Below are 25382 nucleotides of genomic sequence, written 5' to 3'. Positions count from 1 at the left end.
ACCCTAATGGCGATATCTCGAAAAGGCGTCCACCTATAGACATAATGCCCACTCCCTCTTAAAATGCTCAGTAACACCTTTCGTTTGATACCCATATCGTACAAACATTCTAGAGTCACCCTCGGCCCACCTTTATGGCGATATCTCGAAAAGGCGTCCACCTATAGAACTAAGGATTACTCCCTTTTAAAATACTCATTACCACCTTTCATTTGATACCCATATCGTACAAACACATTCTAGAGTCACCCTGGCCCACCCTAATGGCGATATCTCGAAAAGGCGTCCACCTATAGATCTAATGCCCACTCCCTCTTAAAATGCTCAGTAACACCTTTCGTTTGATACCCATATCGTACAAACATTCTAGAGTCACCCCTGGCCCACCTTAATGGCGGTATCTCGAAAAGGCGTCCACCTATAGACCTAATGCCCACTCCCTCTTAAAATGCTCAGTAACACCTTTCGTTTGATACCCATATCGTACAAACATTCTAGAGTCACCCCTGGCCCACCCTAATGGCGGTATCTCGAAAAGGCGTCCACCTATAGACCTAATGTCCACTCCCTCTTAAAATGCTCAGTAACACCTTTCGTTTGATACCCATATCGTACAAACATTCTAGAGTCACCCCTGGCCCACCCTAATGGCGATATCTCGAAAAGGCGTCCACCTATAGACATAATGCCCACTCCCTCTTAAAATGCTCAGTAACACCTTTCGTTTGATACCCATATCGTACAAACATTCTAGAGTCACCCTCGGCCCACCTTTATGGCGATATCTCGAAAAGGCGTCCACCTATAGAACTAAGGATTACTCCCTTTTAAAATACTCATTACCACCTTTCAGTTGATACCCATATCGTACAAACACATTCTAGAGTCACCCTGGCCCACCCTAATGGCGATATCTCGAAAAGGCGTCCACCTATAGATCTAATGCCCACTCCCTCTTAAAATGCTCAGTAACACCTTTCGTTTGATACCCATATCGTACAAACATTCTAGAGTCACCCCTGGCCCACCCTAATGGCGGTATCTCGAAAAGGCGTCCACCTATAGACCTAATGCCCACTCCCTCTTAAAATGCTCAGTAACACCTTTCGTTTGATACCCATATCGTACAAACATTCTAGAGTCACCCCTGGCCCACCCTAATGGCGGTATCTCGAAAAGGCGTCCACCTATAGACCTAATGTCCACTCCCTCTTAAAATGCTCAGTAACACCTTTCGTTTGATACCCATATCGTACAAACATTCTAGAGTCACCCCTGGCCCACCCTAATGGCGATATCTCGAAAAGGCGTCCACCTATAGACATAATGCCCACTCCCTCTTAAAATGCTCAGTAACACCTTTCGTTTGATACCCATATCGTACAAACATTCTAGAGTCACCCTCGGCCCACCTTTATGGCGATATCTCGAAAAGGCGTCCACCTATAGAACTAAGGATTACTCCCTTTTAAAATACTCATTACCACCTTTCATTTGATACCCATATCGTACAAACACATTCTAGAGTCACCCTGGCCCACCCTAATGGCGATATCTCGAAAAGGCGTCCACCTATAGATCTAATGCCCACTCCCTCTTAAAATGCTCAGTAACACCTTTCGTTTGATACCCATATCGTACAAACATTCTAGAGTCACCCTCGGCCCACCTTTATGGCGATATCTCGAAAAGGCGTCCACCTATAGAACTAAGGATTAATCCCCTTTAAAATACTCATTACCACCTTTCATTTGATACCCATATCGTACAAACACATTCTAGAGTCACCCCCGGCCCACCCTAATGGCGATATCTCTAAAAGGCGTCCACCTATAGATCTAATGCCCACTCTCTCTTAAAATGCTAAGTAACACCTTTCGTTTGATTCACATTCTAGAGTCACCCCTGGTCCACCTTAATGGCGATATCTCGAAAAGGCGTCCACCGATAGACCTAAGGCCCACTCCCTCTTAAAATGCTCAGTAACACCTTTCATTTGATACCCATATCGTACAAACAAATTCTAGAGTCAGCCCTGGTTCACCTCTCTTAAAATACTCTTTAATACCTTCCATTTGAAACACATGTCATACAACCACATTCCAGGGTTACCCTAGGTTCATTTTCCTACATGGTGATTTTCCTTATTTTGTCTCCATATGATGATTGCAGAATTGATTGAAGTTTTTTGTGAGAAATAAAAAAAAGAAATGGCGAAATTCGAAAAATCTCGAAAAAATAAAAAATTACCGGATTTTTTTTTTTTTAATTGGTTTGTATTTTTTCCGAAAAGTACGTCTAAAAAAAATTAAAAAAAAAAGATCCCAACCGGTCAATTTTTGAAAAAGTTATAGCATTTTGAAAGCAAAAACGGTGTTTTTTTTTAGAATACGTAACTTTTTTTGAGTTGGATGAAAAAATTTGAAAATTTGGGTTCAAAATTGGTCGAAATGGGATGGAATACCCCATATGCAAAATATGCATACAAGTTTGAATATGAATAAGAGTGGAAATGTTCGTTTCCTATAAAAGGAGCCTGGTCACATTTGCAAGCAGGCACGCAAATGTTACAAAAGCAAATATGATTACCATTTTATGTTAATTTGACTACATCGGTGATTTCATCATTTTACCGCACTTCTGAAAATACCGAAATCATAAAATAGTAACGCCAAAGGAGAGTACATTTTTATAGCATACTGGCATTTCGTTACAAACAAAGCAATTATAGTCATGCATAGATACACACACATTAGGGTGCGCCAAAAAAAATCGAATTCTTTTTTCTTGGATGAGACACAGAAAATTTTGCTGCCAAGCAATTCTAGCATGTAATAATTGAGCACGAGCTTATAATGTTAATGGGTGAGATATTTTTGTCGCACTTTCCCATTTTCATACTCAAGAGTTGCTTACGACATGTGTGAACCACTTAAGAAAAACAAATATATGAACTTTTTTGCACCAACCCTAACAAAGGTATACATATTTAAATTAAAATATCTTTACATTTTCGTTTCTCTTCATACCACAGTTTACGTAAATTCATTGTTTTCTGCCTAAAATTGTCCCTGTCATTTCGCTTATTAACTATTCGAATATAAGGGTATATCCTCCAATATAGCCAACGCTTACATTTATCTTATCTGTAGTTTTAGTGAGTTTAAGTAAGTCGTTAGCTTTTCAACATGCTGTGTCAGCATTTCTAAACATTTATTCATCTTTTAGCTTTCACTTCAGCATTTTGATTCTGTTCAAGGGGGTGGTACTATAAAATTTACCTTACTTCTTTTGGCTGATTTCTGTGTGGCTATGGGTGCGGCTGCGGCGGTGATGGCGATGAGGTGATGGTGATGGCGGTGGCGTTCGGCAAAAAAGCTAACTTATGCTTTATTTTGACTATTATAGCGGCCGTATAGATATTGCATGTGACGTTGGTTCACAGCCAGCAAATAAAGCTGTTAACACTTAGGACTTCACTTCACATGCAAACTGATTTTCACACAAGAAATAATATTATGCAGTGAAACTATTTCTTTTATTATATTAAAGAGTTTTAAAGGAGACTTTACAAAGTTTTTGTGTCACACACGAGATGGATAAATTTCGAGTAAGTAAAAATAAAAAGAAATGTCAAAACAATAATATAAATGTATGTATGTACGCACATAGTCACATCTGTCAACCCATTGTTGGGGTTGCCAGAGAGGTGAAATACGCTCGCGTGTTAGCGTAAAATACAAACATTTCAAATTCTTAAATTTAATAAATATGTACGTAATATATGATATTACGTATTTGTACGTGCAAATAATTCAGAATGCGTACTTATACGTAAAAGGTACATATGTAAAAAACTTCAATATAAAATTCAGCTAAATTCATTTAAATTCATGTTTAGGTTTTCTTAAGCCTAAGTTCTATTAAATAGAAGGGTTGGCTGTTGGCGACTACGACAGTCGCCTATAAGTGTAATATGTTGCCCGCTTCTCTTGTTTTGCGCCCTTTATGATTCAATGACCTTGATTGCCTTGTAAAGTTAAATTGAATATGAGTTTGTAAGTACGTATGTACGTACGATATCGTATGTGTATGTGAGCAAGTGAATATATTTTTATGTCGAATATCTGTACTGTAAATAGACATACTGAATGAAACCTTTCTAATACATATTATTATTCGCCCGAATTTTTATTATCATCGTGCTACTGATACTTATTTTTCACATCGAGTTTGTTTCGTAGTCTTGAAGTTTTGCTTATTTTTTGTTGTTATATATCTTAAAATGCATAAATTGGCAAACAAGTTGAACAAATGCTGTGAGTGCCTATCGGACGTCAAACTTGTACGAAATTACACGGCTGAAATGTGAAAGTTCACTAGGGAGATAAACGAATACTTAATTTGGAGAGATAGCGATAGTTGATTGCGGTATGTGATGACATTTTTATTTTTCTTCTGAGACTTTAGTTATGTAATTAATTTCTAAGCCACGTTACAAAATGGTTGAATTAACAGCGTCTTTAGTTTTTGATTTTGTGACCCAGATTTTCACTATAAAAAAAATAAATTCAAGGCGCGATAACCTCCGAAGAGATCTGAGGCCGAGCTTCTCTTTCAATTTGCGTCGTGCTCCTCTTGATTTTCCATATAAATTTGCCGGACGGGAACTACATGTTTTATTCCGACTCCCAAAGGCATACGCAAGGCAGATAAGTTTTCACTGAGAGCTTTTCATGGCAGAAATACACTCGGAGCACTTGCCAAACACTGCCTAGGGGCGACCCCGCTTAGAAAAATTTTCTTCTAATTGAAAAACGCTTTTCTAATTTTTATTTTATTTTTTTTTGATGTTGCTTAGCTCGGGGTGTGAACCCAGGGCATAACGGTGTGGTAGGCGGAGCATGCTATCATCACACCACGGTGGCCACCGTCAGCCCAATTCTAAACAAAAATTCTTTGCAAGTTTTTTTGCTTCTCCCCTTCCTCTTATGATGAACAATGCGGAAACCGGTTATGGGAGAAAAGTAGGTATTATGATTGTGAGGGAGAGGGAGATTTCTCTTCCATTTCTTAGGAGTTTTTTCACTTGTTAAATTAAAAGGAATGCATCAAAATACTTAAAGTAAATTGGTTCTTTTAATAAAGAAACACTTATTTGTACAAATTTGTGCTAAAATATGTACATTCTACTACTATCATAAGCAACGGAGGAGCTCTCGGCATATTTGATGCAGCCAACTAGAAATTGCGGAAGGATTTTTTAAGAAGGCTTGAATAGATTTTGTTATAGGACGAAAGACGAATTCAACTCCGACTTGGCCACCAGAAAATTGGTTTGCTGTATGGAAGCTCGCAACTCCAGCGCATTTTTATTAACCCGTCATTTTCTTCTTCTAATGCTTCCCTATTAATGTTGCTGTGACATCAATTCATTACTCCTTTCAGTGAATACCATATGAAATTACAGTACTATGCATTGTTTATACTTTACATCCTAATTTCAAACATATTCGCAACGATAATTAAACTTTTAAATTTTATAAACAAAAGAAGAAATACGCAACGAAATTTCAATTGACAAAACAGCTGACTTTGAAAATTCGAAATTCCTATTACCCGATTATTGTTCTCCCTAGGAGAAAACAATAGGAGGAAGTTTTCCGCGGGAATAAAAAAAACCACGAGAACTAAATTCCGAGGGAATATTTATAATTTGGCTGTATATAGTAAGATCGCAGAGCTTATTTTCTGACAAACAGAATGTGTCACAAAGAGTTGTGTTGGCGTGTACTATGAACTTTGGCACACCCGCTAGTTCGGACCGTGGGCCGATTTACCGGTACATCTCCAAAATCGGGAGTTATGGATGAAAAACGTACTTCGTACTTTGGTCACCTTCAAGCCTATAACCCCATTTTTCAGTTTGTCTCCGAATCATATACGAAAGTATTTAGACTTTTCTAACGATATATATATATATGCAAGGAAAACAGCACAGATGTGAAAGTTTTGTCAAATTGTCAGGAAATGGTCCTTGTAATAATGATTCACTAAATGAACTAAATGAGATGTTAGGTTTGTTTGAACTGGCCGGTCCATGAGGACCTCACATAGACTAAATAAGTCCGTAGTGTTACAGAAGTTTGTTTTAACGACCAAACTGAAAAACCCCTATCAAAAACCAGGACCTATGTTATAAAATAACTCCGTCCTCTTGGCAAATACTAGAAGCTTCCTAGGACTTAAGCCACTTGCTGCTTCCAAACCTGACAGCTCTATCACTCGTAATAGCTGGAGTCTTAGCCTGTCAAGTGCAGGGCACGAGAACAGAACGTGCTCGATCGTTTCCGCCTCCAGCCCGCACTTCCTACATTTGCTTTCACTGACCAAGCCCAATATAAAGGCATGTTGCGCCAGAAGGCGGTGTTCAGTCAGAATACTGGTCATGAGTTTACAGTCCTCTCTTTTTAATGATAGAAGCAACTTTGTTAGTCTAAGGTTGTAAGACCTACACATAATCTTCGACACTTTGCAGCCCCGCGCTTGAACCCACGCATTTCCTGCTTAGTCTATCATGTGCACCTCTCGTCTTCGTTTAATTTCGCCCAGTATAATTGGGGACGTCTACAGAGGAAGCTTAAAGGGATGCGCCCTTTCCAGCTAGTTCATCCGCTTTTTCATTCCCATCTATTCCCATATGCCCTGGGGCCCCAATATAGATGTATGCCTCTCCCTGTCCCGATTCTCTCCAGGGACTGCTTACACTCTAATACGTATTTAGATGCTGCGCTATGCGATATTATTGCCTTAGTTGCTGCTTGACTGTAAATATAAAAGTTAGCAACGATTGCAGCTTGGGTTATTTTCTTCCAGGGTTTCTACTGCTTTGGTTACGGCTACTGTTTCCGCTTGGAAAACGCTGCAGTAATCCGGCAAGCCTGTAGGATCTGTTTACTTCCGATCAGCACAGACCCTAGTTCTTCCACTACTTTGGAACCATCTGTGTACACATGTATAACCTCGTCCGCCATTTGAGCACCCTTGCGCCAACCGTCCACCTCTATTGTGGCCTTAAGATCGCCCTCGAAGCGCAGATAGGGAATCAGGTAGTCCGTTCGTGATGACGCTATACTACTATCGCCGTATCGTAGTCGCTCAAGCTGCCCCGAGGCACCCAGCCTGGTTGCAGTTATTAACGCTATATTCTTTGCTACCAGGTCTACAGGTGGAATGTGCAGAATGGCATACAGTGCAGCTGTCGGGGTTGTTTTCAGGGCACCCCTAATGCTAAACATTGAGAGTCTGTATACCCCTTAAAATTTTTTGGGGTATGTTGTTTTTTGTGTGATTTTCCTCCAAACAAGAACTCCATAGTATAGGATAGGGCTTATAATCTCGATGTAAAAACCGAATGAGAAAGAGAGGGCGATAAGCCCCACGTACACCCCAGCATTCTTTTACATGCATAAAGTGCCGTTGAAGCCTTCTTCACCCTCTCCTCTACGTTGAGCTTCCATGACAGCTTACTGTCTAGGATGATTCCTAGATATATTTTGCAAGGTTTCTACCGTAGGGTAACCCCTCCTAACTTAGGCCTGATCCAATTTGGGACCTTGTACTTCTTTGTAAACAAGACCATATGCGTCTTATCCGCGTTGACATTCAACCCGACATCTGATTCTCAGGTATGAATATCCTAAATGAGAAATAATAGGCAATTACATAAAGACTAAAAACTTGAACCGGCCGGGCGCTACACAGAGTCAAGCTAAATAAAACCGTTTAAGAATGAATGCTCATTGAACTCACAATTACTTTCCAGGTCGGATGCAGTCCATGTAATCTTCTTTTAAATAAGTTCATACACACAGTACGAAATTTGACGAAACCTGGAAAATAGTGAAAAAATATTCTATCCCTCAATTTTGTTATTTCCTTTCCATTCGATTGGATATTTGTAATTTTTTAATACTAATTTTCATGCTATTCGCATATCTTCTTGTATACTATATTCATTATCCCAGCTTGCATAAATTTTTTTCAAATTAAACTTCGCTTTTTATTGTAGTTCTTATTAAAGCAATTATCGACGTTTTCCCCATAAATACGTATTTACCTCTAGAGCTTCATACATACTTATTATTCGTTCATAGTGAAAGAAGAGCTCCGGCTACTTGGCCTTTTATATTTTCATATCATAATATCGCATGTTTCTCGATTTTCCTTCTCTTTATGACTTTATTACCTATAATACTAAATCTCTATGGCTTTGCTATAATAAGCACTTACAGGCTTTTCTTTTGATCTAATTTGATGGTATTACGTTAAAAGCGCACATTCTTATTAAAATTAGTTCAGCATAAATACCAAATTGATACACACTTATATGTAGGTGTGTGATACTTTGTTGATATGTATGCTTATAATGTTAAAATAACAATAGTAAATAAGTGAAGCAGATATCAATTAGGATAAAGTTGTACATCAACAATACGTAGCTTTTGTGGTATGTTCTTGTCAACAGACCCATAATCGCAGGAGTTCGGTTTAAAAAAGCTATTCCCGGTAGAAAATTACTTAAAGAGAGTAACAAGGTACATACATATATGACCGCACTTAGACAAGCATAAACAAAAAACCTTTCGAAAGGGCTTATCGAAAAAAAAATATTCATATTCATGGTGTTACTTCAATAGACCGCCATGTCGTATGAGCAATATTTTACTTGATTTTTCCGAGACTATCCTCAGAGACTTAGTGGTATGTGAAAAGCTGTCAAATTACATACATTTTTTTCTTACAAAGAAAATTATTACGAATCGAGTTACATAATAAGGCGCCATAATGCTTCAAAAGACAAAAATCAGCGTTTTAGCTGTCTGCGAATATCTTTTTAAACGGTTTTATTTAGCTTGACTCTGTGTATCGAACAGAATTTTGTAATTGAAATTTAGGTAATTTCCCGATAAGCTACAAGCTAGAAACTTGGAATATAGTCTAGAACCCGATGACAATGCAATAATAAGAAAAAAACTGCGATAGGTTGCGGAAGGATTGAGATATTTAAAAAAATCGTATTTGTGGTTCGATTTGGCTCATATTTGGAAGACATATTACATATATGAATAGAAAGTGACGGCCGTATTACTCCTAGAGGCTGGAGCCTTAGCCTGCCAAGCGCAGGAATAAAACATGCCCGATCGCTTTTTTCTCTATCCTGCAATTCCTGCATCTGCTATCACCGATCAAGTTTATTTAAAGGCATGTGACGCCAGAAGGCAGTATTCAGTCAAAATACACGTCATAAATATACAGCCCCACGCTTGGGTCCACGCCTTTCCCGTTTGGTCGATCATGTGCACCTCTCGCCTTCTCATAATCTCGCTCAATTTAATTGGGACGTCCACCTTAATACAATTTTTCATTCCCATCTATTTCCATATGCCCTGGCACCAAATAAAAATGTATGCTTTTCCCTATCTCGATTCTTTCCAGGGATTGCTTACACTCTTAACACACTTTAATATGCTGTTCTATGCGAGATTATTGCCTTAATTTCTGCTTGATTGTAAATATAAAAATGCAGCGTAAGCTATTTTCTTCCAGTGTTTCTACTGCTTGGGTTACGGTTACTATTTCCGCCTGATAAACGCTACAGTGATCGGTCAGCTTGTAGGATATGTTTATTTTCGGATTATCAGCCAGTATACCACAGACCCTAATCCTTTCACTAATCTTGAACCATTGGTGGACACGTGTACCGCTTCTACCGCCATTCGTGCACCTTTGCGCCAACCATCCACTTCTATTGTGGCTCTTACAGCCCATTCTAAGTGCAGATACGGAATCAGGTAGTCTGTTTCCTCTGTATTTGATGGCGCTCGTCACCCATACTGTCCACAAAGATGTGGGAAAAATTTAATATCGCTCAGTGTCAGGCATACTTAGGTCTACGCTGTTTGTTGAGTCGAACATCGCACGACTGGCTCCACCTGTGATGTAAATAAATTGAGCGATTAACGATTGTTAGTTGGTAAGTTAACAATACGATTCATGAACGGGCACAATATTTATTCAATTAAAATATTACTCATACGCCATGGTGGACTTTTGAAGTATGGTGCATGCTCTCTTGTGGTATCAATCTTTGTTAGTGAGTCGACATTTACGCGTTATGAAAATTGTTGGTGAAAGTTTAGATATCAAAGAGTTAAAATGAAAATGTTTTGATCAAAATTCTCTGTTTCTTAATAAGAAGTCTATAAATTGCAGAATTGGGAGAAATATCCAATTAAATTATCTTAAGTGCATCAAATATTTACAAATAATGCACCATTTATATCACCTTACGCTCATTACTATCAGCACTGTGGGAGATAAATTGAAATCTATGTAATAAAAATAGAAAAACTGAAAGAAAACAAGAATATAAAAACAGCGAAAAGTGGAAAATTAGAAACTAAGCGCTGAAAATAGCAAAGCAAGTGGTAAACACGCGAGTTAGTAAGCTCTAATATCAAAAAGCGTGTACGTCGTTTTTGCAAAGATGGAAGCAACAAGCTCACTGCAGGAATTCATTTCAGTCAAAAAAAAGGAAAAAACGGGAATTAATCAAATGCACAATAATAGCGAAAACTAAATGATATAAAAAGCATATAAACACAAAAGCAATTTAATAAGAAAGATGCAGCATCAGCGTGACAGGAAACAATGTTTGAAATTGAAATTCTCGTTATAGTGTTTAGTTAAAATGCAATAGTGATAAATTTAGTGTGGAAACAAAGATCAAGGAAGAACAAGTAAGGTTGCCTAAATTGTGGTGTAACCGAATATTATATACTCAGAATGAACTTCAATTGTATAGTTCTTTTCAGATAAATTACTGGTTTACATAAGACGTGGAACAGCCCATTAAAAAAAAAAATCTCCCGAATTCCTCTTACAATAAAACTTGGTTAGTGAAATATCATTAATACAAAACCACCTTTAGCTAAGATATAGCCTATTATTCTAGTTTACAACCCTTTTAAACATCCTTTTTATATAAAAGTGGGCGTGGTCTTTAACCGATTCCGTCCATTTTTACTAGAAATATTTCCTGCTATAAGGAAAATGCTTGTACTTAAACTTATAACTATTCGGTAACTCTTTTTCAAGTTATGGCTCCCGAAACATAGAAAACTCAATTAGTCATAAAAGGGGCGGTGCCACGACTATTTTCAAAAATTTGAATTTTTTCCCATTTCTTTTTTAATTCCACTTGAAAAAAGAAATATAATTGATATAAAGTTCTTTTTCACAAAGATATAGCTTATTTTATTCGTCCACGAAAAAAAGCTTTTATATAAAATTGGGCATGGTCCTTAACCGATTTCGTTAAGTTGTCTTCGAAACATTCCTTTTAGTAAAGGCAATCGCTCTGCTCTATATAATTTTGTTATGACAAATTTAACGGATTTTGATTTATGATTAATGATATTTTAGAAAATTTATTTTATTGCAAGTGGGCGATGCCACGCCCATTTTAAAAAAAGTTTTTCCAATTTTTATCAAGAGTCTTAATATCAGTCCACACATAAAATTTCAGCATTATATATAATGTATTATTTTACTTAATAATCAGGTTTTCTATGTTTCCAAAATGTTATATTTACAAAAAAATGGGCGTGTTCAGCATCCAATTTCACTAATTTTCAATACCAATCTATTTTGGGTCTAAATAAGCCCGCTATACCAAATCTCAATATTGTTCAAGTTATCATGTTAACGGACGGACGGATGAATAAGGCTTAATCAAATTTTTTTCGACACCGATATTGATATATGGAAGTCTATATCTATATCGATACTTTTGTACCTGTATAACCAGTCGCTGTGTTACTAAAGTCAGTACACCCTGAAAAAAATTAAGGAAGAATTAAATTTTTATGTTAACTTGTCCACTATCAGAAAGAAGTTGAAAACTTTTTGGCAGAAGCCGAAAACGGGTGCATCTACTTCAACCCCGGCATGTGCAAACTAGAACTTGACGAAGAGCACTTGCACTGGTTAGTTCAAAAGTGGCACAATATTTTATGGTGCGATGCAACCAAAATCGGGTAATTATGGTTCGAGAGGACGACGAGCGTGTGTACGAAGGCTCGAAAATACTTCCTTTGTTCACAAGTTCAAAATCAATGTGTCGGAATTCTTCTCTTAACAGCTGTGAAGTAACGGCGTGGAAAGCCATTCCTCTAGGAAATACAAGCATTTGGTGGATTCTGTGCCGAATAGATGTGCAGCTGTATTATCGAACAATGGTCATTTCGACAAAATGTAAGCCATTTACTGTAGCATTAGAATTAATAGATTTTCTAACATTGTTAATACTAAATCGATACCAATACGATGCTACCACCCACCATATTTCAGACAGAAATCCATGCAATAGCAGCCTGCCGGACACTGTGGTCTACGATATCACCAAAGTAAGCTAAATTTATCCAGCATTCAAATTTGTCGTTTCTGTGAGCTTGAGGATGAAATGCCGGTTTATATTCTATGCGAATACGTCGCTCTGGCGAGGCAGGGACTCCCTACCTATGTAGTGTGACTCTATCCCTATGTGATATGGAGTAAAAAGCCTGAACAGGTACTTAGATACATCAAAGGCCTCCACATGCAAAATTAGGTTGAATAGGTCATGCACAATAGATCTGCACAAAGGTCGCAGTGCTTCTAGGCCTAATAATAATAATTAATAATAAATAATAAATACCGGTATTATTAAGCGCAGCTCAAAATTACACATTTTTATTAATCTAAAGAAAACATTAGTTTTATTCATAAACTTAACTTAAATTCTTGCAAGCTTGAAAATTGGCACATTAAACCAAAATCAGGAATAAAATCCAGCAAAGAATCACTCCTGTTAATAAAAGGTGCTTTTGACTAAGTAGGCAATTTTACAGTGAATACTTCTCTAAGCAAAACGAAAATCATACTCTGAAAGTCACTTGTCGTTCTTTTCCTGCTATATGGTGCAGAACAATGGACAATGACAACATCAGTTGAAGCGGCTCTGGGAGTCTTCGAGAGAAAAGTTTTTGGAAAGATTTATGAACCTCTCGCGTTGGCGATGGCGAGTACCGAAGAAGATTTAATAATGAGCTGTACGAGCTATACGCGGACAAAGTCAACAGAGTCCAGCGAAGTAAAACGCAGCGCTGCGCTGGCTGAGCCATATTATGGGAATGTAAGATGGCGCTACGTCTAAGAACGTATTTTTATCTAACCCCGCTTATGGAAGTGGACCAGGTGGAAAACGATGTAAACTCCGTCGTTGGTGAAGAAGCGACTGGCGCGCCTTTTTGGACGGCCATAACCGTTTAAAGGGTTAAGCGCCAATAGAGTAAGTAAGTAAGAACATAACTGAAAAGAACCTACGCTGCTTTTTTTCTGCATTTGAAGTTATGTTTACTTGCCACTGCTATTATTTCAAATACGCTTGTATAGTTAAGACTGAAGCGTTGTAAATAAAAGTGCCTGATTAGTAAATTTCCCGCTCTGTATCCGCTAGCACTAGTTCGGTTGTAGTTGAGGAGTTGCCGCTTTTGTTGTTTTACTGCTGTGTGTTGGCGAGCTCCTAAACACGTACGGTAAACATTCATGACAGTTATTTGCTGTATTTGTAGTTGCATATGTTCGCTTGAATGGATTTTTGTTTATATTTTTATGACGTGAAATTGCATTTCTTGACGGCTGCTGTGAGCTGTTTACCAGCTTGCAATTTTGCTATTTTGTTGCCATCTTTACATTTAGGTTTGTACGTCTTCATTGTGCAAAACCTTTTAGTATTATGACTACAACTGTTGCCTGTTTTCATTGTTTAGAATTACTTATGTTATACGTGTATGATAGTGCTCATGTGCATAAATATACATACACACTTAGCTGAAATATTTGCTTTTGTGTGTATTTTACTTATTCGCGATTGGATTTTCTTATTTTATTCAAGCGCTTTTCTAGTAACATATGTAGATGTATTGCACGGTGCGATACGGTGCGAATAATAGTTCCGTTGGCATATCCAATTCTTGCGAATTATCTTAAATAAAATATTTATATTTGTACGTGTGTTTGTCAGTGAACTCTTCCTAAGTGACTGGCCAGATATTGATGAAACTTTGTGTTTTTGTGTTGTGTTTGACCGGTGCTAGAGGCACATAGACTGAACGATTCCGTAGTGTTATCAGAAGTTTGTTCACCAACCAAACCGAAGAACACTTAAATATAATGGTAGTACGTAGTGGTATAAGGAAATTGAGAAAGTATATACTTTGTTACATTAAAATTAGCAGCATCAAAAAATTGTTTGATTAGGCTATGTCCGGCCGTCCGCTAACACGATGATTTGAGTAAAATTTTAAATATATTATATAATTTTAATCTGCATCCTGAATAGCTCGTTATTGCAAATTAGAGAAATCGAACGAAACCCACTTCTTCGATATCGAAAACTTCGAAAAAGTGACAAAATGCGATATTTCACTACCAAAGATACATAAAGTAGTGAAGCTTGATATCAGGGTTATTTTTATGACTAGAAATATAAATTTAGGAAAGTTCTGGAAAATGATCGTGGAACTGCCTACTTTTAGAAGACCAAAATTTAAACTCTTCTATGCGCCAGTCCTAAACGGTTGAAAATATCCTGCTGAAACTCGGAATGAGAATTTTTTCTGCCACTATTTATTAAATTTATGAAAAAAGAAGTCGGTTGTGGGCCACACTCGCTTAAAAAAAAATGTTTTTAAACTTCAATGGTAACACTGTCCTGTATGCCATTCTGCACATTCCGCCTGGTAGCAAAGAACATAGTATTAACAACCTCAACCAGGCTCGGTGCCTCCGGGCAGTTTGAGCGCCGACCATACGGCCAAAGTAGTATACCGTCATCAATCGCAAGACGAACAGACTACCTATTTCCCTATACATCTATTTTGGGTCCCAGGGCATATGGGAATATATGGGAATGAAAAAGCATATGAACTAACTGAAAAAGGTGTATTCCTTGAAGCTTGCTCCGTAGACGTCCCAATCAGACTGGGCGATATTAGGAGAAGGCGAGAGGTGCACATGATCGATCAATCGCGGGGCTGTAAGGTGTTGAAGATAATGACACAAAACTTAATTACAATTATAGGTACACTGAATGAAAAAGAATGGTAAAATCAACCGAAATACGGGTCAGTGCAACCGAAATTTCTGTCAATTTTTATCCATCGCAAAAAGATGTTGAATCAACTGCGCACAAATCGTTGATTCGTAATTGACCCTTTTAGTAGTCAATGGACAAAAAAAGTTGTTGCGATAGCTTTGTACGAAAGTACCTATGTTGCGGCATTTGCAAGGCAGATGAGTTTTCACTGAGATCTTTTCATGGCAGAAATACACTCGGAGTGCTTGCCGAACAGTGCCGAGGGGCGACCTCGCTTAAGAAAATTTGTTTCTAATTGAAATACCTTATTTCTAAAATGTTTATGTTGCCTTGCCCGGGGTGTGAACCTAGGGTATTCCGTGTGGTAGGTAGAGCACGCTACCATCACACCACGGCGGCCGCCATATACATACGTAAATATGTGCATACATATAGTACAGAGCATACATAAGTACAAAGTAAAGAGCGCAGTGAGCGTAAAATTCTCTTTGAACTTTGCTCATGTATTGACGGTTGATCGCTGTTGTAATGACCAGTGAGATCAGTTCAAGAATGTCCGTTAAGTTAAGAATAACAGAACCGATTTGTTAATTTTACTAGCACCATTTCTTTCAGCTTATGTTAATACAAGGTACGAAAATTCAAAAACATTGTACTCATAAAAAACTTTCAATAGCAAAGTCGAACAAAAAGGGGCAAGCGATATTTGCATGGACATAAATAGTTTATGGTTATGGTGTGCGGCGTGGTGCGTTTGGTGTGTTCCGCCTACCACACCGAACACCAAAATTTAGAAAAACTTTTCAATTCTAGAAAAGAATAAGTTTTTCCAAGCGGAGTCACCGGTGACTCGGCAGTGATTTGGCAAATAGTCCTAGTATATTTCTGCCATGGAAAGAGAAACTCATATACCTTGCAGCTCCCAATCGGAGTTGGTGTAAAGCATGTACGTCTCGGCTTACCAATTTGTACTAAAATAAAAAGGAGCACGAAGCAAATTTCATTTTTTTTAGTTATTTATTTATTTACAAACCATCCTTTTCGGTTTGTTTCAAAAGCTTCAAATTGGAATAGAAGTTCGACCTTATTCTCTTGGAAAGCATATGGCGCCTTGCATATATTTTTAGGTTTTTTTAAAGTAGTATATTTTAGATTTAATTTCATTTAATACTTGTGCCTTTCTCCTTTGAATGTATCATTTATATACATGGATGAGGGCTTGCAGTTGTGTATATAACGTTTGGTTTCACCCGAAGATAAACTTCTTTACTCGTTTTTCATTTTTTCGTAACCTTAGGCTGCTTATTTGGAGCAGTTTTTGAAAGTATAACAGTAACAGAAACCAGTTTATATATGTACGTAACAAACATCCTAATATTTCTTTATAGTCTCTTATCACTAGTTAAAAGTTTCGAACCTGGCATTATTGTTTAAGTGTAAGATGTACTTTTCTGTGTAAACTACGGTATTTTAGTGTATACCAACAGGTCCGGAATATTTAAAGTGGTAGAAAAAGTATAAAAGCTACTGCATTTACCTCACTTGTTAAAATATATAAAAAACTTATGTATTCTATTCACATTTATAAAATATATTCGTTTTTTAAATGTGACCTTTAGCGCAAGCACTCTAAACGTCAAGTTCATTGTTGCTAAAACGTTTGCCACAGGCCGACTTTCTTTTTTATTTTTTGTGTATATATGGCCACATAAAATAAAAAATATTTTTGGTTTTGTATGTTTATTTACGAACGTCGGTATTAAAATAAATACAGCACAAAAATAAACGATGGCCTCCCCTTTACAAGGTGCATTTCAAGGTTTTATAGTTCATACCAGACTCAATTGTACAACCAAAATTCAACTATGTACAATGAAGAAAGGAAAGATTTGATATTGGAGCACAAAAACGATGTTTAAAAAAATTTTACATTTACTAACATATTTTACCAACATATGTCAAATTTAATATTGGCAGATAAGAGAAAAAAAAATTGATACTAAACGAAAACATGAAAAAATGTTTTGCATACTTGATGTAAATTTGGTAATTGAGAAAAACTTTTTCAAATAGTGTGTTTGATTTAGCACGTCGAAGTGTGCTTCTAGTAACATGAACAAACTCATCACTTTTTTCCTAGGTACTTAGGCTAGGTTAGGTTGAACTGACTGTCCGTGAGGACCTCTCATTGACTGAATGAGTCCAAAGTGTTACCAGAAGTTTCTTTAACGACCTACCAAAAACCACGACCTACATTATGAAATAATTCCATCCCCTTGGCAAATATTAGAAGTCTTCTAGGACCTATGCCATTTGCTGCTTCTAGGTCTGACAGCCGTGGTGTGATGGTAGCGTGCTTCACCATCCACACCGAAGATCCTGGGTACACGCCCCGGGCAAAGCAACATCACAATTTTAGAAACAAGTTTTTTCAATTACAACACAAATTTTCTAAGCGGGGTCGCGGGGGTGAAAACTTATCTGCCTTGCAGATGCCGTTCGGAGCCGGCATAAAAACAATTAGGTCCCGCCCCTCCAATTTGTAGAAAAAATCAAGCGGACGCAAATTGGAAGAGAAACTCGGCTTAAAATCTCGTCGGAAGTTATCGCGGCTTATATATTTATATATATATATATGTATGTATATAGGTCTGACAGCCATACCACTCCTAGCCATAATTTTGAAATAAACAACATCAGCTTTGATGGCCAGCGAACAATCAATAAATAATGCTACTTTGGACTAGGCATTGGCGACGGAAACAACCGAAGAGGATTTATTAACAAGCTCTATGCAGAAACCAACATGTTATATGAATTAAAGATGATGTTCCGAACAAAAAAGTATTCTTATAGGATCCCGACTATGGAAGCAGAAGAAAAGGGCAGCCCGCACTTCGAGGAAATTGATTTAAATGCCTTTGGTATGACCATTTTGCACCATTTAACACAACGAAGATGCGTCCGTTGTACCTTGTTGGCTGGCCATAAACGTTAAAGCGGTTTAGCGAAAACTAATTCCATTAGTATGTAATATAAAATGATGTTTCAATCGCTTTCGCTATCGCTAAGTTCGGGTGTAACCGAACATTACATACTCAGTTGAGAGATATGAAGAAAAAATAAGGGAAAATCACCATGAAGGAAAATAAACCTAGGGTAAACCTGGAATGTGTTTGTATGACATGTGTATCAAATGGAAGGTGTTAATGAGTATTTTAAAAGGGAGTTGGCCTTAGTTCTATAGGTGGACGTCATTTAGGGATATCGCCATAAAGGTGTGCCAGGGCTGACACTAGAATTTGTTTGTACGATATGGGTATCAAACAAAAGGTGTTAATGAGTATTTTAAAAGGGAGTGGGCCTTAGTTCTATGGGTGGACGCCTTTTCAAGATATCACCATAAAGGTGGACCGGGGTTGCCTCTAGAATTTGTTTGTATGATATGGTTACCAAATGAAAGGTGTTAATGAGTATTTTAAAAGGGAGTGGGCCTTAGTTCTATGGGTGGACGCCTTTTCGAGATATCGCCATAAAGGTGGACCAGGGGTGACTCTAGAATTTGTTTGTACAATATGGGTATCAAACGAAAGGTGTTAATGAGTATTTTAAAAGGGAGTGGGCCTTAGTTCTATGGGTGGACGCCTTTTCAAGATATCACCATAAAGGTGGACCGGGGTTGCCTCTAGAATTTGTTTGTATGATATGGTTACCAAATGAAAGGTGTTAATGAGTATTTTAAAAGGGAGTTGGCCTTAGTTCTATAGGTGGACGTCATTTAGGGATATCGCCATAAAGGTGTGCCAGGGCTGACACTAGAATTTGTTTGTACGATATGGGTATCAAACAAAAGGTGTTAATGAGTATTTTAAAAGGGAGTGGGCCTTAGTTCTATGGGTGGACGCCTTTTCAAGATATCACCATAAAGGTGGACCGGGGTTGCCTCTAGAATTTGTTTGTATGATATGGTTACCAAATGAAAGGTGTTAATGAGTATTTTAAAAAGGAGTGGGCCTTAGTTCTATGGGTGGACGCCTTTTCGAGATATCGCCATAAAGGTGGACCAGGGGTGACTCTAGAATTTGTTTGTACAATATGGGTATCAAACGAAAGGTGTTAATGAGTATTTTAAAAGGGAGTGGGCCTTAGTTCTATGGGTGGACGCCTTTTCGAGATATCGCCATAAAGGTGGACCAGGGGTGACTCTAGAATGTGTTTGTACAATATGGGTATCAAACGAAAGGTGTTAATGAGTATTTTAAAAGGGGGTGGGCCTTAGTTCTATGGGTGGATTCCTTTTCGAGATATCGCCATAAAGGTGGACCGGGGTTGACTCTCGAATTTGTTTGTAAGATACGGGTATCAAACGAAAGGTGTTAATGAGTATTTTAAAAGGGAGTGGGCCTTAGTTCTACGGGTGGACGCCTTTTCGAGATATCGCCATAAAGGTGGACCAAGGTTACTCTAGAATTTGTTTGTACGATATGGGTATCAAACGAAAGGTGCTAATGAGTATTTTAAAAGGGAGAGGGCCTTAGTTCTATAGGTGGACGTCATTTAGGGATATCGCCATAAAGGTGTGCCAGGGCTGACACTAGAATTTGTTTGTACGATATGGGTATCAAACAAAAGGTGTTAATGAGTATTTTAAAAGGGAGTGGGCCTTAGTTCTATGGGTGGACGCCTTTTCAAGATATCACCATAAAGGTGGACCGGGGTTGCCTCTAGAATTTGTTTGTATGATATGGTTACCAAATGAAAGGTGTTAATGAGTATTTTAAAAGGGAGTGGGCCTTAGTTCTATGGGTGGACGCCTTTTCGATATATCGCCATAAAGGTGGACCAGGGGTGACTCTAGAATGTGTTTGTACAATATGGGTATCAAATGAAAGGTGTTAATGAGTATTTTAAAAGGGAGTGGGCCTTAGTTCTATGGGTGGACGCCTTTTCGAGATATCGCCATAAAGGTGGACCAGGGGTGACTCTAGAATGTGTTTGTACAATATGGGTATCAAACGAAAGGTGTTAATGAGTATTTTAAAAGGGGGTGGGCCTTAGTTCTATGGGTGGATTCCTTTTCGAGATATCGCCATAAAGGTGGACCGGGGTTGACTCTCGAATTTGTTTGTAAGATACGGGTATCAAACGAAAGGTGTTAATGAGTATTTTAAAAGGGAGTGGGCCTTAGTTCTACGGGTGGACGCCTTTTCGAGATATCGCCATAAAGGTGGACCAAGGTTACTCTAGAATTTGTTTGTACGATATGGGTATCAAACGAAAGGTGCTAATGAGTATTTTAAAAGGGAGAGGGCCTTAGTTCTATAGGTGGACGCCTTTTCGAGATATCGCCGTAAAGGTGGACCGGGGTTGACTCTCGAATTTGTTTGTACGATATGGGTACCAAATGAAAGGTGTTAATAAGTATTTTAAAAGGGAGTGGGCCTTAGTTCTATGGGTGGACGCCTTTTCGAGATATCGCCATAAAGGTGGACCGGGGTTGACTCTCGAATTTGTTTGTAAGATATGGGTATCAAACGAAAGGCGTTAATGAGTATTTTAAAAGGGAGTGGGCCTTAGTTCTATGGGTGGACGCCTTTTCCAGATATCGCCATAAAGGTGGACCGAGGTTGATTCTAGAATTTTTTGTACGATATGGGTATCAAATGAAAGGTGTTAATGAGTATTTTAAAAGGGAGAGGGCCTTAGTTCTATGGGTGGACGCCTTTTCGAGATATCTCCATAAAGGTGGACCGGGGTTGACTCTCGAATTTGTTTGTACGATATGGGTACCAAATGAAAGGTGTTAATAAGTATTTTAAAAGGGAGTGGGCCTTAGTTCTATGGGTGGACGCCTTTTCGAGATATCGCCATAAAGGTGGACCAGGGGTGACTCTAGAATTTGTTTGTACAATATGGGTATCAAACGAAAGGTTTTAATGAGTATTTTAAAAGGGAGTGGGCCTTAGTTCTACGGGTGGACGCCTTTTCGAGATATCGCCATAAAGGTGGACCAAGGTTACTCTAGAATTTGTTTGTACGATATGGGTATCAAATGAAAGGTGTTAATGAGTATTTTAAAAAGGGAGAGGGCCTCAGTTCTATATGTGGACGCCTTTTCGAGATATCGCCATAAAGGTGGACCAGGGGTGACTCTAGAATGTGTTTGTACAATATGGATATCAAACGAAAGGTGTTAATGAGTATTTTGAAAGGGAGTGGGCCTTAGTTCTATGGGTGGACGCCTTTTCGAGATATCGCCATAAAGGTGGACCGAGGTTGATTCTAGAATTTTTTGTACGATATGGGTATCAAATGAAAGGTGCTAATGAGTATTTTAAAAGGGAGTGGGCCTTAGTTCTACGGGTGGACGCCTTTTCGAGATATCGCCATAAAGGTGGACCAAGGTTACTCTAGAATTTGTTTGTACGATATGGGTATCAAATGAAAGGTTTTAATGAGTATTTTAAAAGGGAGAGGGCCTCAGTTCTATATGTGGACGCCTTTTCGAGATATCGCCATAAAGGTGGACCAGGGGTGACTCCAGAATGTGTTTGTACAATATGGATATCAAACGAAAGGTGTTAATGAGTATTTTAAAAGGGAGTGGGCCTTAGTTCTATGGGTGGACGCCTTTTCGAAATATCGCCATAAAGGTGGACCAAGGTTACTCTAGAATTTGTTTGTACGATATGGGTATCAAATGAAATGTGCTAATGAGTATTTTAAAAGGGAGAGAGCCTTAGTTCTATAGGTGGACGCCTTTTCGAGATATCGCCATAAAGGTGGACCAGGGGTGACTCTAGAATTTGTTTAAACGATATGTGTACCAAATGAAAAGTGTTAATGAGTATTTTAAAAGGGAGTGGGCCTCAGTTCTATAGGTGGACGCCTTTTCGGGATATCGTTATAAAGGTGGACCAGGGGTGACTCTACAATTTGTTTGTACGATATGGGTATCAAATGAAAGTTGTTAATGAGTATTTTAAAATGGAGTGGGCCTTAGTTCTATAGGTGGACGCCTTTTCGAGATATCGCCATAAAGGTGACCAGGGGTGACACTAGAATGTGTTTGTACGATATGGGTATCAAATGAAGGGTGTTAATGAGTATTTTAAAAGGGAGTGGGCCTTAGTTCTATGGGTGGACGCCTTTTCGAGATATCACCATAAAGGTGGACCGGGGGTGACTCTAGAATTTGTTTGTAAGATATGGGTATCAAACGAAAGGTGTTAATGAGTATTTTAAAAGGGAGTGGGCCTTAGTTCTATGGGTGGACGCCTTTTCGAGATATCGCCATAAAGGTGGACCAGGGGTGATTCCGGAATTTGTTTGTACGATACGGGTATCAAATGAAAGGTGTTAATAAGTATTTTAAAAGGGAGTGGGCCTTAGTTCTATAGGTGGACGCCTTTTCGAGATATCGCCATAAAGGTGGACCAAGGTTACTCTAGAATTTGTTTGTACGATATGGGTATCAAATGAAATGTGCTAATGGGGATCAGCCCCTACTATGACATTTTTTTTAATTCAGGAGAGTCTTTAGTTGCTCCATGTGCAATTTTTAAGCCGAATTTCAAAAGCAACGAAAATTTGCATTTCGTTTTAATATTATAGTGAAGTGTGAAAAATAAAAATCTATATAGATAAAAGGAAAGGCTAAAATGTGTGTTAGTTGGTCGCCGATGTTTGAAGAGATGCGTCGGTCGATTTTGTACAAACTTTCACAACAGTTACGTAAATCTCACGCGGTCGTTACTACATAGGTTTGGTTGCGATCAACATACAGGGTCTCGAGATATAGGCCGAAACGTGGAACCGAGTACCCGTGGAATGTGTCTATAGAATATTTTTACAAATATTAGCAACACTAAGGGGTACTGTCATCTCCAAGCGATGCTAAGCAGTGACTTGTATGCACATCAATAGATCAATCATAATATCTACACATATGTACGTACACGCAGCGCAGAAGAGACGCACACACACATGCAGATATCTTATCTGAGATGCTCCCAAAAGTATGCAATTATAATTGTGTTCACACATACACGCGCGTATGAGAAGCTATAAACGTAGTAATTTTATAGCTGGTGGCCAACTAGTAGATTCTGGAAACGGAAGCGCCTAGAAGATGCGAACGAGAAATCACAGCAACAGTAGGGGCACGACAATCAGTGTTATTGTGAAGTACTTTAATAAAGGTCATTTTGCATTATTAAATATTTGAGTTATTTATTCAACAGTTTAGCGATACGAACGTTAGTAGAAGGTTGCAAATAAGAGGATTTGCAGTAAATTCGTTACAATAACAAATGAAAGCTGTTGATGAGTGCTTTAGTACATAGTAATATATTATCCAGAGACGGACTGGGACTGGGATTAGGACTAGGACTGGGACTGAGACTCGGAGTGGGACTGGGACTGGGACTGGGACTGGAATAAATTACATAGCACCCTCAGGGACAGGCAATAAAGGATGCCGAAGAATGAGAAGAAATTGAGAGAAGAGAGAAGGAGATTGAGAAAGAGATAGGATGAGACGAAGATGGAGATAGGTGAAGCGAAAAAGGCGGAGGTAGGAGTGAATAAAAGGATTAGGAAAAAGTGAAGAGGGATAGAGGGCAGAGTCAGACGGAAAAACCTTATTAAAATGTATGCAGGTAGGCCAAATTCAGGGCAGGACAACGTCCGCAAGGTCTTTATATAATTTTACTTACCAATATTTGATTTCTTTAAAAATAAATTTCAAACACATATCAGTAACCGAAAAATGAATTGGAATGAAAAATTTGAAATGGGTAATTCCAGCCTACAGTATAAGGGATTGTTATGACAATTAGTGAAATCGAGAACTAAGTTATTGAGGTCGAGTATATTCATGCGCCGAATTAATAATTTCAAACCTTTTTTTAGTTATACACTATGAAAATCTCACAATTTTATTACATTCCAAAAACTTGTAAATTTCACAAATCACAACTATCAGTTAGTTAATTTAAATGTCAAGTTACTTCCCTAAGCGTCATCTGTTAGAAATAGTTAAATGGTTAGATGTCGTTTTCAAATTGAACATATGCTTCTAGTGTTCAACGGTAGCAAATTACCGTGGTGAGATATCTTTTTGCTATGGTGAGAAATCTTTATAATAGTAATATGTGAGAAATTGCAATTATTCATTTCATATTTGCCAAAAATATGCATTTAAATATATTTTGCTTTAATTGCCACAGTGCCTTGACAATGCATTTCAATTTTAAGAGCGTGTGAAATTATGAATTTTAAGTCGATCATGTGTAAGATATTTTTACGAAGATTTTTACCTTTAGTGTTCACCTTTAAAGCTTTAATAGAATATGAGTAAGTAGAGTACTATTTCGTCTAACTACCCCAACACTAAGTGGCAACCCTACTCAAAAATGTTCCTATTGTAATGCCGAGTGAAATACCTTTCGTTTGATACCCATATCGGCATATCTAATGCAATTTTTTTTTTAATTTCGAATAGGTGGCAACTTTAAATGGCAACCCTATTCAAAAATGCCCCTATTGTAATGCGGAGTGAAATACTTTTCGTTTGATACCTATATCGACATAGCTCATGCAATTTGTTTTAATTTCGAAAAGTTGGCAACCCTATATTGCAAGCCTACTCAAAAATGTCCCTATTGTAATGTGGTTTGAAATACATTTTTTTTAATTTCGAATAGGTGGCAACCCTATATTGCAAGCCTACTCAAAAATGTCCCTATTGTAATGCGGTATGAAATACCTTTCGTTTGGTACCCATATCGGCATATCTCATGTAATTTTTTTTTATTTCGAATAGGTGGCAACCCTATATGGTAACCCTACTCAGAAATGATCCTATTGATATGCGGTGTGTAATACCTTTCGTTTGGTACCCATATCGGCATATCTCATACAATTTTTTTTAATTTCGAATAGGTGGCAACCCTAAATGGCAACCTTACTCAAAAATGTCCCTATTGTAATGCGGAGTGAAATACCTTTCGTTTGATACCCATACCGGCATATTCATGCAATTTTATTTTTTAATTTCGAATAGGTGGCAACCCTACTCAAAAATGTCCCTATTGTAATGCGGAGTGAAATACCTCTCGGTTGATACCCATATCGGCATATATCATGCAATTTTTTTTCGAATAGGTGGCAACCTTGT

The 25382-nt window shown here is 38.0% G+C and overlaps 1 protein-coding gene across 8 annotated transcripts in view; it reads right to left on the bottom strand.

Moving 5' to 3' along the window:
* The window catches only part of LOC137250896 (frequenin-2), a 287641-nt gene that overhangs the window by 174828 nt on the left and 87431 nt on the right, over positions 1 to 25382 (bottom strand). The gene's annotated exons all lie outside the window — the stretch shown is intronic.

This window comes from Eurosta solidaginis, chromosome 4 (assembly GCF_040869045.1).
Source record: "Eurosta solidaginis isolate ZX-2024a chromosome 4, ASM4086904v1, whole genome shotgun sequence".
NCBI lineage: Eukaryota > Metazoa > Arthropoda > Insecta > Diptera > Tephritidae > Eurosta > Eurosta solidaginis.
This window is presented reverse-complemented; position numbering and strand designations above follow the sequence as displayed.